This window comes from Eubalaena glacialis, chromosome 13 (assembly GCF_028564815.1).
Source record: "Eubalaena glacialis isolate mEubGla1 chromosome 13, mEubGla1.1.hap2.+ XY, whole genome shotgun sequence".
Classification (NCBI taxonomy): Eukaryota; Metazoa; Chordata; class Mammalia; order Artiodactyla; family Balaenidae; genus Eubalaena; species Eubalaena glacialis.
In genome coordinates, this window is record NC_083728.1 from 17484950 (window position 1) to 17499639 (window position 14690).

The following is a 14690-nucleotide window of genomic DNA, read 5'->3' on the forward strand; positions in this document are numbered from 1 at the left end:
CAACATCCCTTTAGCGATTAACTTGTAATAGAATACAAAGGTTCTTCCCTATTACAGTAGTTTTCTGACCCCTGCTTGAGAGCAGCACTAAGAACTTTCTGCAAAAGTAGCCATAGGCAGTACACAGATGAATAAGCATGGCTGTGTTCCAATAAAACTTTATTTAAAAAAAACAGGCAGTGGGCCAGATTTGGCCCATAGGCTGTAGTTTGAGCAGTGCTGTCTGATAGAATTTTCTGTGTTAATGGAAATGGTCTATATCTGTACTGTCCAATATGACAGCCACTAACCATGTGTAGCTCCTGAGCACTTGAAGTGTGGTTGGTACGACGAAAGACTGCATTTCTAAATTTTATATTTAAACGGCTAAAGGTGCCCTGTACAAGAGCAAGGAGAGAGAAGGCTCCAGTGGAGGGCCACTCCTCGGCTGCCTCCCTACACAGGGTGTTGCCTCTTTGAGCCTCAGTTTCCTTGTGTATAAGATGGAGATAAAACAGTAGCTATATCACCGGGCTTTCCCCAGGGGTAAGTGAAGCATCTTGGCCCAAGTTGTCTTCCCCTGGTCCTTTGCTCCCCACTGGAGAACTGTCATCATTGGGGGCAGGGGAGGGGCTGGGGAGATGGAGATCACCACTGGGATCTTTACCTCCCTTCTCTTTGTCCAGTCTTTCCCACGAGACTGTAAGCTCCATGAAGGCAAAGACCAAGTCTACTGTTCAAGCTGCAAACCCACAGCCCTGCCATCCCTGGCACATGGCAGCCAGCCAGCTCACTTGTTGAAAGAATGCCCATGTTTCAGGCTTCCCCTCAAACTGTGTTCAGATTAAGTGATCTGCAGCTAAAGTGTCTGAACACTCCGGTCTTGGCCCCCACCAGGGCCGAAAGGGAAGCCACTGTGCAGACAGGGACACTGAGGCTGAGAGAGGTCTTGCCAAAAGTCCCACGGGGTTAAGGGCAGAGTCATCCCAAGGATAAGGAGCTACCTTCTTGAGTGGAATTGAAAGGGGCTGGGGGGCCTTTCCAGCCATCACAAACCCCACCCCAGGCCCTGGCTTCCTTGCTTCAGTACTGACACCGAACCCAGCCCTGAGCCAGGAGTGAACACGTGGTCAAGTTCCCCCAGCTCCCCAGGCTGATGGGGGGCAGGTGGGAAAGCAGCCCCTCCTTTCTAATCAGCACCGAAGTCCCAGTGAAGGAGGGTGGGAGATGATGCTGTCACTCTCCATGAACCCCCTCCCTTGAGAAGCCAGTCATCTGTGGCCCTGAGCCAGCCCTCCCTCTCCCCCTCCCCCATCAACCTCCCATCACCCAGCAGCCCTGTGTTAAGTGTCCAGGTGCCCTTTGAGAACTCAGACTTGTAGAAAAGACCCAGGGGACAAACCACATTCCCCCCAGTGTGAAAAGCATCCCCACAGCAGCTGTCCCAGGGGGCCTTGGCAACAGGCCTAGGGCAGGAAGTGCCTCTCTGCCAAAGTTTCACAGAGAAGCCTTAAGGACCAGCATGGGCTAACTGGGGAGATGATGCAGGGAAGGGCCTTCCAGGCAGAGGGAATGGCAGGTGCAAAAGCACAGTGCTGTGACCGGAGTCAGAGTCCTACTGGGCAGCAGGTTAGGCTCCTGAAGGAACACAGGGGTCAGTTCCCAGGTGGAGGGCGGCTGGGAAAGCCCAGAGGGCCATGGCTCGGCCTGGGCAGGCACAGGCTAGTGCTGAGGGCAGGCAGTGGTCCTGCTCCACCAGCCTGGTCACCTTGCGAACAGAGCTTTTTCTTGGGGCCACGTGAACCCCATTCAGTGGGATTTTTTAAGGCAGTGATACAGCATCTCTAGAGTGTGGGTGTGGGAGGGCTTGTGCTCTGAGGACTCTATGAGAACTGCTATTTTATACTTTTCCAGAAAGTCTGAGACAGGGCATGATTAGGAGCCAAAGGGAACCAGGACAAGTTAGAAGCTCCTTAGTGGCTTAGAAACCTCCTGCTCCCCTGGGTCAGGCCCTGGGATCAGCCATGCCCAGAGCCACAGGTCATGGGCCTGGGTCAGGCCTCCCTAATAATTCCCCTGCCTGAGACAGGCCTCGGGTGACGGAGGAAGAAGCCAGCTGTTTAGCTCTGAGCAGAAGGGATCTTCCCAATCCAACTGTCCCGAGAGCCAGTCATCTCTGTGTCCCCCGAGACTAGCAGAGCAGGGCACATGGTTAAGTGCCCTGTAGGTATTTGTAGAATTATTAAGAATCTCTGAGGCAGCTGGTAATAGGTCCCACTCCCAGGCCTCTCCCCAGACTTGCAGAATCCCACTCTCCCCAGGCAGGGGTCTGGGAAGCAGAACTAGGCTAGCCCAAGCCCTTCACCTGTGAAGGTGGTGGGGGGCAGCTAGACAAGAGTGGAAGAATTAGCCTGGGATTACAAGTGTAGCATGGGGGCAGTTAGTGGTCTCTATTCAAGGCGACCGTTCCACTCCATCTAGTGGGAACTGGGGTGCAGGAGAAGGAGACTCTGTGTTCTCTGCCAAAGCAACTCAATCCAGAGCCCCAGGCTCCCCAGTTTTGGAAACCCTAGCCATGCCCGACTTTCATATTTCTCCCCAACAGTCTGTCCAGTCCAACCCTTGGAGTCCCAACAAGGATGTGACTGGGAATGGGGTGGGGGGCTGGGGCTTGCTGAAACAGAAGAAGGAGGGTTTTGGCCAGGTTCACAGAGTGTGAATCCCTTGAGCTTTGCCCAGAGGCCCTGCCCCTGGCTTTTACAGCCCAGGCCCCCAGCCAGGACCAAGTGGCACCTGGTCTCTTCCATGAGATCCCCTGCTCCCAGGAGAGCAGAGTCCCAGCCTGTGGGCTGCAAGGGACAGCTCGGACTCTGATCTGTGGTTTTAGGCTTTCAGCCTCAACCAGGTCTTTGTTCAGACCGGGAAGAAAAAGGAAAAAGCTACAGGGATCTGTCTCCGGAGAAGGGGAAGGGGGAAGGCAGCAAGAGAGATTGGATGCCTCATGCCCAGTCTTCACCCCCTCGCGTGTGGGGCGGCGACAAGGGAGAGGTGTGGGTGAATGAGAGGGGTGCCTGTGAGGCTGATGGGGAGGGGGGGGATTGCGGCGCGGTCATAGATGCACCCAGCAGAGTGTGTGTGTGTGTGTGTGCGCGCGCGCGCGCGTGCTGGAGGTGGGGTGACGACTCTTACATGAACTACTCATGGCAGGGCGTGCCCGAGACCCTCGCCAGCGGACACCTGCTACAGTTGAGAGGAGATGCCCCTCCCTTCCCCCCATTCACCTGGTCCCCCCTCCCGAGTCGAGACGTCTGCCCCCTCCTTCCCTCCTCTCGCATCCGTCCCCCCACTCACCTGTTCTCCCACAGCTTCTCCCTCTCTCCCTCCTCCCCCCACCGCCCCCTATACCTGCACCCCGGCCGGGCAGATGGTGCGCGGCGGCGCGGCCCGGGGGGAAGGGGCGAGGACCCCGCGGGGCGCGTGACGGTACGCGCCAGCTGCCCCGAGCCACCGGGCCCGGCGAGGGTGCGCGAGGAGCCCGCGTGGGCCAGGCGCGGGCGTGTGCGAGGCGCGGGCGTGCGCGCGAGGGTGTGTGCGCGGCCGAGGCGGAGCGTGGGGCGGGTGGGCGGCGGCGGCGGCGGCGGCGGCGGCGGCGTTAGGACTCCGGGGACACCGCCCCCCGCCCCGCGTCCCGCCCCCGCCCAGCCGCCCGCCTCAGTTCGCGCTGCGCCTCGGCTTCGAGCGCAGCGGCGCCGGCTCCGCGAGCCCAGCGGCGCGCACCGCCTGCGGCCGCGCCGACGATGCGGGGCCGCCCCGCGCTCGCCCCAGTCCCGGCCCCCGCGGGAAGGGGCTGAGCCACCGCCGCCCGGATGGCGAGCCTCGCCGCGCTCGCCCTCAGCCTGCTCCTGCGGCTGCAGCTGCAGCTGCCTTCGCTGCCCGGCGCCCGGGCGCAGAGCGCCGCAGGTGAGTGCGTCCCCGGCCCCTTCTCCCTCCCCGGCGCGTCCGGGCGCCTGCCGCCGGGCCCCGGGAGGAGAAAGTTGTGCAGGCTCGCGGGGGATGCGGGGGGCGGCTGGTCGGAGCCCGGGTCCCCGACTGCAGCCGCGGGCAGCCGTGTCCAGGCGCGCCCGGGCCGGCGCGCCCGGGCCAGCGTGCCCGGCCCCCGGCGTCCCTCGACCGGCCGCGTTCGGCGAAGTGCGCCGCTTCACTTTCCTGCGGACCCCCCGGCCTCGAGTAACTTTCCGCGGCTGTGGCGAATATTTCCGCTCGCCGCCTCCCACTTGTCGGAATCTGTCACTTGAGTGTGTGGGGAGGCGAGATGGGAAGCGGCATCGACGCCCGGGGTGGAGCGTCCTCTCCCCGGCAGCCTCCTGGGCAGCGCGCGCTTTTCGTGGGGAGGACCGGTCGCCAGCAGGCCTTGGCGGCCAGGGCGGTGGCTTTTCTTGTCTCATGGGAGAGACAGGCGGCCCCAGACTTGCTCTAACCACGCTGCTTCCCTGAGCTTGTCCTTACGCCGCTGAAGGCACCGTGGAGGTGTTGGTGTTAAGGATCGAGACGGCGATCCCTCCTCCCTACGCCGTGGTTCTTATCCGAAGCAAACGGGCGCCCCTGTTAAGGTCCTTCAGGTGGAGAGGCTTTGACCTGTGAGCGTGTCTGCTCCAGAAAAGTTTGGGGGACTCGTATTTGGATTTGACCATGGGGAGGAGGCGAGCAGAGGTAGTTCCCCCTGTGTGTGTGGGGGGGCGTTTGCCCTGGCATGCTACTAATGGCAAGTTGGCATGCAGAGGCGGCCACCAGGATCCGGGATCTTACACATCCCCAAAGCCCGCGGGAGGCAGCTTCCAGCCCTGAGCCCCCAAAGAGTAGGCGGTGGGGGAAGGAGAGAAGGGAGAAAGGGGTGCAGGTATGCTTCCAAGTTCAGAATCACCTTGCAGTTTCCAATTAGCTCAGGTGTGACCACGCTGAGGGGAGATTGCTGGGATCACAGGGGCAGGCTGAGATGAGGTAGTGGGACTTAGGAAAAGATTCGTTTTGGATTGATGAGTAACAGCGGTGCCCATCTATTATCACGCTGAAAGAAAGAGAAGGGAAGAAAGAGAAAGAAACTGTGGGGGAGTGTAACCTCTTTAAACAGGCTGCTTCTGAGGTTAAGAGCCGCTGGAGTGACATTCCACTGGAAATGCACTGGAGTCTTCCTTGCTCCAAAACGGGAACTGAATATGGGACTTCTGCGAAGGAACAGCTTGTTTCGTGGCTGGGAAGTTAGGTGACTAGGACACTTCTTTTGAGGTGTGTGAAGCTGAAAGGTTGGTTTAGCAAGTAAGAGAAGAGGGACAGCCACACATCATTCTGAAGATGGTGCACAATTCCTGTTTTCCTCGTTTTGGGTCTGTGTTAGGTGTGCTAGGGCAGGGAAGGAGGAGGATGCTTGGGGGCAGTCCTGGGGACCAGGCATCATTTGTGACTTAAATTTTTACTATCCTCCAAGACCTGGCCGGCCTGGCACCCATGAATAGTACTCAGGTTTCTGCGGCAAGAACCAGTGTCAAAAATATTCCTCCACGGGTCTCAGAGCGTTCTTGGGTGGCGTGCGGTAAAACCGTACGGGCTTGGGAAGCTGCCCGATGCTAAAAGCAAGCTGGCTCCGGATGCTCCCGCCAGGTGGCGCTCGCCCACAACTGTTAAAATACAAATCTAGTTGCTTTTATCTCCGGAATAGAACTTCTTTTCAATTTTTAAGTGAGTAATGTGTTTATTCAGCAGCCTTTTGTTAAAACATTTAGAGAAGTGTGAGGAGCAAGCACCTTTTCTTTGTTTGCTCTTCGGAACACAGGGGAAGGAAAAGCAATCCTGGAGTACAGTTTGGGAAGAAATTTAAGGCACCATGTTTCTTTTGATTCGACCTGAGCTGAGTGGCTTCTGCAAACCTACTCTAGCGTATACTTAGCAAGTGGCTGCGTTTGTTCCAGGGGCTCCTTAAACGAGGTGGGGGGGATTAACTTGTGTTGGAGATTTGATGCATTCTAAGCCTCACTCATTTGTAAAAATGGGAATTTTCTGTATGTATCTATTCTCTCCTTTCTGGTTTAATGCTAACTAGAACACTTAAGTTAATTATTTTTTCCAGCTCTCTAACACCTGCACTTGTAGATGCAGGAATGCTGCAAATGTTGACTTTTAAAAATGGACTTACTTCTTACTTTATTTATAAATGCAGACATTGTTGGAACCCAAATCTAAATATGACTATAGTTTGATTTCTTTGAAAGAATCTGATTTAAAACTTTGGGCAAGTTTGGGTAAATAATACGTTTAAAAACTCAGTGGTGTGCTCTCCATATTCTTTTAATCTGAAAATTCTCAGTCTCGAAAGCAATTTCAGTTTGTAAGCTTACATCCAGTACACAGTTGGGGTGATATATTTTGCTGTAATGTGTCGGTCACAGTGTCCAAAAGTCAGTGGTGAAAGCTTGTCGTCAAAAGGCAATTTCCTTCTTCCTTCTTGTGAGATGTGTTTCTTGAGCCAGGATTATTTTTGTAAGCAATGATGGCAAAAAAAAAAAAAATTTAAAATCAGCCTCTGAAAAGTGTGGCAAAAACATGATTTGGGATAAGGAAAGAAGGAAACAGTTAAACAAATGGATAAGGGGATAATTCGTTTATTTACTAGTGGGTTTCAGCATCCGTACATTGAGAGCAAAAATGGATCTGAGAGGGACTGACTTGCCATCGCAATTGTTAGTGATGTAGTCATTTAACTCGATAATCATTGCCACATACCTCTGGGGAACTGTTAGCAGTACAGTCAAATTTTACTTTCTCTCCTGGATTGCTTGATTTGTTTCCTAAAATGGTTCCTAAAAGAACCATTAATGTGCAAACCTGGCTAGGATTCTGTTTCAGCAACAATCGCAAACATGTTCGTAGTGAAAACAGACCACCGTCTTGGGTTACAACCCACTGCCTTTCTCCTCTCCTTCTTTTCTTCTTGCTTAGCTCCTGCAGGCTCCAGGCTGCCAGCTGAGACGGCATCCTCTGTAGTAATGTAACTGTCACCTTTCAGAGCCACAATCACAGGACATTACAGCATCATTTTTTTGAGCACGGGATACTCCCATGACTCTCTGGCAGTGTGTTGCTGTGGAAACAAGAGCAATGCCGTATAGGCAGTGGGTCCTTGATACACAGTTATTGATGATGATGAAGAGATGGTAGAGTCTCGTGGCACCTGTGATGGGGGACGGGGGAGTTTAACTCGGGAGGCAGCCTGATTGAACAAAAAAGAGTATGAGCTTTGGAGTCTGAAGTCCTCAGTTTGAATACTGCCCCTGCCTCTTTCCAGCTGTGTCAGCCTGGGCAAGTCATTTCCTTCTCTAATCCCCAGCGTCTCATTTGTCAGGTGAGAATGATTATAGCTGCCTCCCTGGATTTTGTAAAGACTAGATAAGATGATGCACGAAGAGTGAGTGCATTGTACTACTTCATCCTGAAGGGGAGCCTTTTCTCTTACTTGCCCTGGCATTGATGCATGTACACAGGCCAAGGGGGCACTGATGTTAAGCTCAGTTATGAATTGAAAATTAGATGGCTGGGTTTTGGTGATGATTTTTAGTGTTTCTCTTTTTCTTCCTTTTGGGGGCTTGATTCTCTGCAGCCACTTGTAGAAAGAGATTTGCAATGAAACAGGTGATACTAATACATTTGGCCATTCAAAGGTTTAGGTAGGTGTGTTTAGTTCCAAGCATGTTTTACCTTGTAAATGAGAACGGATGGAAAACAGAGTGGTCGCACATTGTAACGGGACAGTGTTCACGTATGTCTTCCCTCCCTTCCTACCACCCTCCTCACACTGTCTTCCTTGCCTCCCGGATCTTCCTCCTGCTCTACTGCCATCTTTTACCTAACCTAGAAATCGAGTGCGTGGCACTCTGGGGCTGTGAGGGGAAAGGTGCTTTGTGCACTTGACAAATAAGCAAAGACTAAGTAAACACATAGAGGGCTCTGGCGGTCCAGTAAGTAAAAAAGCTATGAGATTATTGAAAACAAACCATGCCTGACAGGTGTAATAGCATTTGCAGGCACATTACGGAATTGCGACTAGGAGGCAGCACCATGTAGATATTAGAAAGTAGTTAGAGTGTCCTGTGAAATCTTATAAAATGGATTCAAATTGGTTTGGAGAGGAAGAATGCTGTGGGTCTTCTATGGATTAAGAGCAATCAGATGCAGCCAAAGGGACAGCGGGGGTCACTAGTGTTGTGTGCAGGTGGGACAGGGCGACCAGAGGGGCTGATGGGATTCAGCAATGGATGTGGTCTTGCTGGACACCCTTATTTGCCTGGAAGAGGGAGAAATGACCATGATCATATTTATTTATTATCTATTGGTAAGAGTTGCAGGTTGCAGAAAAGATACGGAGGGACGCAGTGAGGATGCGAGGTATAGATCCCAAGGGATCTGCCAGAAGTCAACTGTGAAAAATGGGAATTAATGTGTCAAAAAGGCAGAGTGGTGAAAGGATGAGGAGCCACTGAGAAACAGTGATCCTTTGGCCTGTTTTATTTCAAAATGTCAGCATTGTTTCCCTTGGCACATCCTAGGTATTTTACCCAGGTGAGGGCTGCTCAGAAACCCCACCAGATCCACCATCAGACTGATGGGTGACTAATAAATTGAAGTGAGTCTACAGTGTTACAGACAATTTTTTTTTCACACTCTAGTCAAGCTGCTGAAGTCTATCTGACACACACATTCACTGGTGCACAAGTGGAATAGATAGAGTCTTTCCAATTTCTTGAATATTCAGCTTACAATCTTCATTTGATGCTGGAGGGAATAAAAAATGGTGACGCCACTTTGGTAAGTGGTTTGGCAGTTTCTTTAAAAAGTTAAACGTACACGTGCCATAGGATACAGCCATTTCACTTCTAGGAATATACCCAACAGAAATGAAAACATATGTCGACACAGAGACACGTATGTGAATGTTCATAGCAGTGTTATTCATGGTTGCCAAAAGCTGGGAATAATCCAAATGTCCATCAACTGGTGAATCCATCCAGTGGAATACTACTAGCAATAGAAGGGAATGAATTATTGATAATATGCTACAGCATGGATGAACCTCAAAAAACATTACACTAAGCAAAAGAAGCCAGTTACAAAAGATTACATATTGTATGAAATATTCAGAAAAGACAAATCTATGGAGACAGAAGGCAGAACAGTAGTTGCCTGGGGCTGGGCATGGGAGCAGGGATTTGTAGCAAGTGGGCATGAGAGAACATTTTGGAGTGATGGAAAGATTTGAAAACTGGAAGGTGGTGATGGTTGAGTAACTCTCTAAATCCCAGCTCCCTGCTTGTGATATGAACTTGGTAAGTTACTTCACTCTTCTGAACCTTTATCTCTGCATCTGTAAAGGGGGCACACCAGTGCCCTGGTGCTGCAAGAGCCAGAGGTAACTCCTGTAAATTGTCAAGCTTGGTTCCTGGCACAAAACAGGCACCCAGTAAGCGGCATCACTCTTAATTGTGCCTTACCAGTCTCCAAAATAGTTTGTTGCATTCATTATTTGCAAGGCGTTATTTTTGGTTTGTCCCTCCACCCCCTTTGTAGGCTCTTTAGACTGTGAATTAAATCAATGAGCTAACATTTCTTCCCTCTCATCAGTTTGGCAAAAATGAAAAAGTTTAAGGCTATCAGGTTTTGATAAGGATCTGAGCAATTAGGTGCCTTTGTTCACTGTTGAGTAGTGACTATTGAAACAGCTTTTTTGAGTGCTCATTTGGCAATGTCTATTAAAATTGAAGATGCGAATGCTTTGTGCCTGGAGTGTTTTGGTAGGGTTTGGATTGGGGGCGGGGAGGGAATAGACCGGTCATTCATTTTCTTTCTCATTAAGCCAAGGATGTAGAAATTTAACAGAAGGGTGGAAGTCCCCTTGCCCCGGGAGCAGATACAACATGCTTTTGGCCCCTCAGTTTCCTGACAGGATGAACAACTCTCAGGGGTGAGGAAACAGCTCATGTTTTTCTGCCTTTTGTGAGGGCTTCCATCAACACCCCGGAAGAACGTGCCACCGGCAGTTCGTGTGCTGCTCTTAAGAGGTTTATTAACCTCAAACGTTCTGGACGTCATGACACTTGTCCTCTTCCAGGGGAGGACGCAGTGCTGTCACCCGCATTCCTAGCTCCAATTTCCCAAGATCCTGGAAAGCCTGTTCCTCTCGGATCACCCAGACTTAAATTTACTTCCCTTTTATCCCAGTGGTTCCGAAACTGATCATGAGATCACAAACCCATTTCTCTTGATCCTCTTGTAATTCATAGTGGGTGGTTATTTATCTTTTAAGGGTCATGTATTTGTCTCTTTGGAACCAAGCATGAATTCATGAATTCATATCAGCAAGGAGAACTTTTTAAAGCCTGCTTAAAGTTTAATCCTCATGAATGGGGTGGCTTTGAATGGCCTGTACTTGCTCTTATGGATTATAATTATGACTTTTCTGCTGCTCAATTGATCACAAGTCAGTCATGGGGAGCCCCTTTAAACCAGATCCTTTTTCACCATTTTCAAACATCTTTGAGAGCATCCTGATTCTTCTGTGACAACAAGGAACTTCAGGCTTACCCCTAGGTTTTCTGTCCCAAACATGTAGTCAGTTATTTATTTTTTTTAAAAAGAGCCCAGAGGGAAGAGATATGGGGACATATGTATATGTATAACTGATTCACTTTGTTATAAAGCAGAAACTGACACACCATTGTAAAGCAATTATACTCTAATAAAGATGTTTAAAAAAAAAGAGCCCAGATCCCTTTTTGTGGAGACGTCAGAACCCGAGCTGCACATTGTGAGGTTTTATTTGAACACTGGAAGAGAATAAAACAGGGGCTCTTGGTAATGTTAGGGATAGAAAAAGATATTTTAAACAGCATGCCTTTATGACCGTTTATCTCTTTGGTTTTTTTAAAGTTCATTTGAGCATGAGAACTTATTTGTCTAATTAAAAATAATTTTGTCGTTGTCAAGATATGTGCTTAAATGTGAGTATAGCCTTGAAGTTGATGTCACTATTCTTTCTTAAGCATCTTGGAATTGGCCCCTAAGTGCACAGGTCCAGATGATTCTCACCTGTCAGTATGTGTTGAGCACCAGCTTTCTAAAATGAAGAAAAAGAAACCTATCCCAGTCTCATCCTAAGGCAATTTGGTGAATTGTCTATTGCCGTGTAACAGGTTGTCCCCCGAAACTCAGTGGCTTTATTTTCTCACAGTTTTTCTTTGAGTCAGGAATCTGAGTGGCACAGCTGGGTTCTCTGGCTCTGGATCTCTGCAGTCAAGATATTGGCTGGGGCTGCAGTCAGCTCGGCTCGAATGGGGAAGGGTCTGCTTCCAAGATCACTCACTTGGTTGTTGGGAGGATTCAGTTACTCATGGCTGTGGGATTGAGGGCCTCAGTTCCTCATGAGCTGGAGAGAGGCCAACTGGGTTCCTTGCCAAGTGGGCCCTCCATCACAGCATGGTTCCTGGCTTCACCAGAGTGAGCTACTGAGGGGACAGGAGACCGTATGAGCAAGCCGGAAGTCAGTCTCTGTAACCTCATTTTGGAAATGACATCTCATCACTCTTGCCATCTTCAAGTAAAGTCACTAGATCCCGCTCACCCACAAGGGGAGGGAATCACACAAGGGCTTGACTACCAGGAAGCAGGGATCTTTCATAGCCACGTTAGGAGCTGCCAACCACAGGAACCTCAAATAAATGACACACAGTATAGGAAACCTTGTATCTTGGGGAAAAAAAAATACAAACATCACTTTTAAAGTGTGTTCACATCTTTTCATTCTTTTTATTATTTTGGGCACCAGTTCAGTGTCAAGATTTCCCTCCTTAAAGGACTTTGAGTAGAGAGATTTATTGTCTCGTAATTGACTTAGCTTAAATCTTAAAAAAGTTAATTATGAAGGTCAGAAAGTAAAAAATGAATTAATATGAAGATTCATCAGAAAACTTTTCAAACTTTATCCTAAAAGTTGAAGTACTGTGTTTTTATAAGACTATAAAACGTTCACACTAGGATGTAGGTTCCACAAGAACCATTTTATAATAAACACCAGTAGTTTAGGGCTATAATAAAGTTTAGCTAAAATTTACTATTTTTATTGCATATAGATATCCCAGTTCAAAAATTTAGTACTTAATGTTTTAGACCTTTTTGACCCATGTCTAGAGAGTTTTTTTATTTTCACATAAGACTAAAATTGATAATTGATTAAGTTACAGTGATTGAAAGGTTTAATGTAAATATACAGATTATTATATGGATCAAAACATGTCCTGCATGTACGTTTAGTTTTGATTGCTGAGGCAGTAGTACAGTCATTACAGAAGAACTTCAATCACGGTATTCTTTTAGGTGACTGTGGTTGGGGCCCATGAGATCTTCCAGGAAGGATGGTTTTGTCAGAATCCAGATGGGCTGACCAGACATTGGAGTTTCTGATGGGGATGTGCTCCAGGAATTTACCTGTTACTCAGGTTACCTATTTGATAGGTGGTGGTTCCAGAGGTCCCCATTGTGCTTTCCTAGGCAGTTGTAAGTAGGCGGGAGGGTCACCAGTTTATGATGGTCCCAACCCCAAGCTCTTTTGGATTCATCTCTGTAAGGTGACCTTGAGGAAGGAGGAAACCAAGACCCCTTGAGTTTGCCTTGGGGAAATGCTTGTCTGGGTTCCACTTTCAGGGGCTTGGACTTTTGAGCAGTTTCTCATTTATTCATTGTCATCTTCAGTCCTGCTGAGTCAGGCTGTGCAAGGTTGGGTGCCAGGCACCCCTCCTGCTATGAGGGAGGTGAGGGCATAATTGTCCTGGGTGTCTAGGTCAGGGCTGCTGCACGTGGCTCTGTGGAACCTGCACAGCTGTACATGCAGGACTGGGTCAAGGACCTCATTCTGCTCCAGTGGATCAGCTTTGAGTTCAAAGCTATTTCCATGTTCAGTCTCTCTCCTATTTCCAGAACCGGAGCTCCTGATATTTTTAACTATTATTTTTTCTTTCTTCTGCCAAATATTTTCTGTTTACCATCTCTGCACCTGTTACATTATCTTTTTACTTTTTGTTATAGGAAATGTGTGCACTGGGTTGGGGGAATGGTTTTCAGCTCAGCAACTTCGGAAACTAAGACTTTAAGCAAGATTCTAACATGTCTCAAACCAGGGCTGGGGAGGGATGGGGTGGGGTGGGAGGAATGATCAGTTATATTCAGAAGCCAGGAGCATGGCCAGCCTCTTCCCTGTATCTCAGCTGGCTCCAGTTTAGGATGGTTATCTTCCTCTAAACACATTGTTTGGAACAAAGCAGAGGGCAGCTCTCTAACACTTGGGTTGCATTGTCTTGAGGCCCTTTAAATTGGATTTATGGAGGAACTGTGGAATCTCCTGGAAAAGGGGAAACTTGTAGTTTCCAACTCTTGAGATGCTCAGTTCAAACATGCAGACACCTTAACTGAACCCAAGTACCATACCACTCTTGCTTTAAACAGAAGTTTAAAAAACTTTCTTGGCGGGGTGTACTTATCAATGCAAAATTTTCCCTTTCAATTAAATCTTTAAAATTTTCTGTACAGAGGATGTGTATTCCAAGTATAACATTATTTCTGGGACTTGACCCCTTGAACACGATTTTTGGTGGAGGAGTCACCTGAACAAATCCCAGAGTTCCAAGGTCACCACTGTGTGTAAAGATGTACACATATTTTATTTATTTTTATTTTTTATTTTTTTATATTTAAATGTAATTTTCTTTTTTTTAACATCTTTATTGGAGTATAATTGCTTTACAATGGTGTGTTAGTTTCTGCTTTATAGCAAAGTGAATCAGCAATATATCCCCATATCTCCTCCCTCTTGCGTCTCCCTCCCACCCTCCCTATCCCACCCCTCTAGGTGGTCACAAAGCACCGAGCTGATCTCCCTGTGCCATGTACACATATTTTAAAATAGATTTTCTTAGTTTAACTTGGGACCGCTCTCCTTATTGGTCGCTATTTTAGTGAAGGTTGATGAAGTCAAAACTCCCTTACCTTTATTATCTTTACATCTTTTCGCACGTAAAATGTTCAGCATACATTTAAATTCACTTGTATGCAGAAGCACATTGTAATTGCTTTTACCTGAGAATCGACTTAGCAATTCCTAATTCCATTCTCATTTCCTCGTACCTCCAAAACCTCAGCAGGTATCATTTGTCATTGGAAAGTTGCTGACCACCTGTTCCACCTGGAGCTCTAGGGGTCCTTGGTACCTCCCCTATTCTAGCCTACCTTTTCAGATGTCTAACTGGGGGCCATCCCTTTGTGATCTGTAGGTTTCGGCTCAAATCTGACATTTCCTTCTTTTGGGGTCTCAACTCCCTTTGGAGATTCTTAGTTCTAGCTACCGTTTTGGCTCATATAGAAGATTCCAGGAATTATGCCTTGGGCTCATTGCCCTTGGCTCAGCCATCTTTTACTATATGCAAGGTCCAAATGGTATGAGGCAGAGGAACAGTGAAGGAATTCCACTTGGCTCAGAGCCTCTCACAGAAATTCTCACGTTTCAGCGTGTTTTACTTATTGTTTCCTACTTTGGCATTCTGATCTCAGAGTAAAATCTGGCCATGATAGTGAGCACAGCATGCCTGCCCCATTTCTGACACCAATGGCGTAATTAAAGT